Here is a 4,483-nt window from a genome sequence, read left to right on the forward strand (position 1 = left end):
ATTTATGACAAGAATGAAATAATTGCAAAATCTTGGTTTTGGCACAGTAACTGAAGTCCATTATTTTTCCTAATAACTCACAGTCTTACTAGAACACAGTGTTATATAGTTTACAGAATAGTTCCTCTGAGAAAGAGGGTACAACGGCTTGGATGGGTTTTGGCTATTTCTCCCAAGGATTCAGGAGTTGGAGCTCTAGGCCTTACAGCGAGCATATTGGGAGGTGATGTGGACTTCTCAGAGGTTTAGTGGGGGCTTTTTAGGCATTGACTGAACTCTTTCTTGAATGAGAGTAAGAAAGTACTTGTGAGATTTTGAAGCAGTTTGCACAAAAGCAGGGTGTCATAACACCAAGCAGAACTGCTGAATGGTTTGCTGGTTTCCTGCCTGGACAAATGACCTGTCCCCCTCCTATGTGAGTCACCTTTTGTGATTCATCTACAATGAGGTCCTTAGCAGAGTTGGCATCAAGCCCTTGAACATCCGAAGCTCTAAGGTGAACAAACCTCTTTTCTTTATAATATAGACTGTTTCAGATATTTTGTTAGAACAATAAGAATACACCAATAAAATCTATATAAAGAAAATTATCATGTGTGCTATTAAATGCTCTCTATACCATTATGCCTGATACCTTTCCCCCACTCGAAAGTAACATTTTGTCCAGAATTCATCATTTTCTGTCATTGGAAGTTGCTTAAAATTCAATCTCAAGTGTAAACTTTTGTTTTCAATTATAACCAATTTTATATCCTTCTCACCTCTTTATATAATTTATATCATCTTTAGAGACCCACTCTTCTGGATACTGAAATTACTTAGGCTGCCAAGATGCACAGTAAGGAACAGAATGCAGTGGAGGAAATACCACAAAGTTCTGAGCATGACTCAGGGAACACCCAAATACTTCTTATTTTGTGTGTTTTGGAAGCACAAAGCCCCTTTGTAAGAGGTCCTACGTGTCATCATTTCACACACAGCTCATATGGAAAGGCGACTGTGTCTCTGAGTTCATGATGGGCGGATCCTCTTACTGCTTAGATGTACTTGCTTCTGATGAATTCTGGAGCCAGGCTCTTCAGAATTCTGGTCATTTCTTTCCCTTCCCAGGGAAAATATTTTGTTTCTAAAGATTCATTTATTTGTTAAGTACAGTGTTCTGCCTGTGTGTGCGCTTGCACGCCAGAAGAGGGCACCAGATCTCATTATAGATGGTTTTGAACCTCCATTTGATTGCTGGGAATTGAGTGCATGACATTTGGAAGAACAGCCAGTGCTCTTAACTGCTGAGCCATCTCTCCAGCGCACCCTCCCCCCCACCCCTGCAACCCCTGCCAATGTTAAAAGAGATAAACTGCTCTTGCCATTAGCCTCTAGGTGACAAAAGAGCCTCATTTCCTTTCTGCTCTCCTAAACATACCAGGTCCCCTCCCCATGCCCCTTTGGTTGGTCTCTGAGGCTTCCTTAGTGAGAAATCTGGACTCTAATTCCTGAGTTTCTCAGTTTTGCTTTCTGGGGTGAATGTATTTATCGCCTGAATCCTAAATTGATCCAGGCCAGGGATGAGGGAAGACAGGTCACCTGGCTACACTAGAGTTAGAGGCAGGGATAGCTTGGCATTGGAGAGATTCTTGCTGGTCCTCTGGGTGGACCTTTTCCCCCTTTAGGATCCAAAATTTTAATTGTCTGTTTTGGAAATTGAGGGTGTGTGTGTGTGTGTGTGTGTCACACACACACACACACACAGAGAGAGAGAGAGACAGAGAGAGAGAGAGAGAGAGAGAGAGAGAGAGAGAGAGAGAGAGAGAGAGAGAGGGAGGGAGAGAGAGAGAGACAGACAGACAGACAGCAGACAGACAGAGACAGAGACAGAGACAGAGACAAGGAGAGAACAATTTCTATGATGGAACTCAAGAAGCCTTACTGAGATTTAAATTAAGCTTTTGTCATGCATCTTTCCAAGCCTATGGAAGTTAGTATTCTGGGGTCTTAGGAGCCATGACATTAAACAACAAAGTATGATTAAACAAACCCCTTGACAGGTTGAGAGGGGAAACCTCAGCGGGAAAGAAAAATCCCCTCGAATACAATTCTCAGTTTTGTAATGGGCTCTGCAAGTGATGACCCCCCAACTCTCAGGCACTCCAGGTTTGTTGGCTTCAAGCCACATCCACAGTGTCATTAGGCTGTCAGTGCTCCTGTCTTAATAAGCATGTGTTGAGCACTGATCAGGTTTCGAACCTCTGGAGGCCGTGGCAGGGCTGGGTCTCATCAAGCCCTGGGACACAGCAGCTGTGTATTTTAGGCTTCTCAAAGTTTTGTGGCCAGGCTCCTCTCTTCCCTCTCCCCTCCCTGGTCCCAGCTCACTGATCACATTAACTGCATCCTGTGGTATAAGTATAGACTCTAATTTTTCCTCATTTAAGTGCAAAGATAAGCATGTATGCTTGCAGTTAGTTGGAAGAGTCAAATTCCCAGATTGTTGCCAACATTGTACAGTAAAGAGTAGACTTCTGCAAGCTCTTTCCTGGGCTAGTGTAAGGCCCACTTTCTCTGTTTTCTATTAATTACTTATGTCATATCCACACAGTGCTAACTCAGCAATAAGTCAGAACACCTCCCTGCTGTTTCATCTACAAGGCGTCACTGAGGAGCATCTTACTAGGTTAAGCCTGGTGGTTCAGTTTGGTTCCCTTAAAACAAACTTGCCATGAACATTGGCTTGTTTTTTTCTTCTTAATCAAAGTCACTCTGGCTCTTCCTGTTCTCCATCATGGTGCAAGATCAAGGTGGTAAAGGAGAAGAACCCCATGTGGGAACTTGGCATCCGCAAGCTCCCTCTAAATATCTGTATGAGGGAGGGCAGAGATGGACTGACCTGGGCAGCCAAGGTGTTGGAGCAGCTCACAGGCCTGTGTTTTCCAAAGCCAGGTACACCGTCAGGTCCTTTGCCATGAGGAAAAAAAAAAAAAGATTTCTGTTCACTGCACAGTATGTGGAGCCGAGGCAAAAGAAATTCTTGAGAAAGGCCTGAAGGTGAGGAAGTATTAGTTATGGACAAATAATTTCTTGGATACTGAAAATTGGTTTTGGGATTCAAGAACACATTGATCTGGGCATCAAATACATCCCGAGCATTGGCATCTATGGCCTGGACTTCTTTATGGTGCTGCGTAGGACAGGATTCAGCATTGCAGACAAGAAGCGCAGGACAGGCTGCATTGAGGCCAAGCACAGAATCAGCAAAGAGGAGGCCATGCACTGGTTCCAGCAGAAGTACAATGGGATCATCCTTCCTGGAAAATACTTTTTTGCCAAAGGCCAATAAAAATTTCTCACGATAAAAAAAAAAAGTCATTTTGAAAGCCCTCGCTGTACTCCATACAGGAACTTCTAATTTTACACTGTACCTCCGAAAGAGATAGAAAGCAAATGGCTCTAGTTCTCAGCTGGAGCAAATGGGCTCACCTTAGAAAGCTCATGACATAATGTCTACCAAACAGCCCCTGCCTTGCTGAAGATTTCTAAATAAAGGCGAGAGCCAATGTGTCATCCTAGCACTGAACTGTTGCTTCCAAAACCTGGTCTCTGACCTTTGCCTTGTGGTAACTGAGTTGGGAGTGGGGAAGACATATAAGAGAAGAGCGGGCAGGGTGTATTGAACAAACATTATAGCTAAAGGTTACTAACATTATAGCTAACGGTTACTAAAAGAATTATTTATAATCGACATATTTTATATATGTTTGGTATAGAAGATGATATTTGGGAAAGTCTATACATTGCTCAAGGGCTAAATTAAGTTAATTGTCATGTGCGTTACCTTATCTACTGATTTTGCAGTAGGAACACAAAACTCTGCAATATGACATGCTGCTATGAAGTATAATCACTGCAATAAGGCAGATCCTGAGATTCTTGCTATCTAAATATAATGTTGTGACCTTTGACCAATATCTTCTTCAACCCCTGTTGTTGACCATCACTCTGCTCGCTGATTCTATTATTTTGACTTTTCTAATTCCAAAACTGTTGTGGTTTGAGTGAGAATGCCCGCCCCCCCCCCAAAGGCTCATATATTTTAACCCTTGATGCCCAATTGTTGGGCCCATTTAGGAAGGATTGGGAGGCATGGCTTTGTTGGGAAAGGATGTGTCAGTGGGGGGGCAGGCTTTGAAATTACAAAAGCCCACACCATTCTCAGTGTTGCTTGTTCACTGCTCATGCTTGTGCCTCAAGGTATAGGCTCTCAGATACTGCCAGTACCATTCTTGTCGGCCTACTGCCATGATCCCTCCTATGATAGTCACGGACTCACCCTCTGGAACTGTACGCCTCAACAAATTCTTCTGTAAGTTACCTTGACCATGACGTTTTATCACAGCAGTTGAAAAGTAATGAAGATAAAAAATAAATGGAATAGCACAATATTTGGTGCTCCCATCCCTGTACTTGGTGAAAATACCTTGTCACTTGCTTTTTA

The 4,483-nt window shown here is 43.0% G+C and overlaps 1 pseudogene across 1 annotated transcript; it reads left to right on the forward strand.

Annotated features, from left to right (window-relative positions):
* The first annotated feature begins 2,773 nt into the window (after nucleotides 1-2,773).
* LOC311580706 (large ribosomal subunit protein uL5-like) lies at nucleotides 2,774-3,328 on the forward strand (annotated as a pseudogene). Its single transcript has one exon. The product of its transcript is annotated as a large ribosomal subunit protein uL5-like (transcript).
* Nucleotides 3,329-4,483: the final 1,155 nt, after the last annotated feature.

The sequence above is a fragment of the Acomys minous genome (genome assembly GCF_964271855.1).
Source record: "Acomys minous genome assembly, chromosome: 13".
Lineage (NCBI taxonomy): Eukaryota > Metazoa > Chordata > Mammalia > Rodentia > Muridae > Acomys > Acomys minous.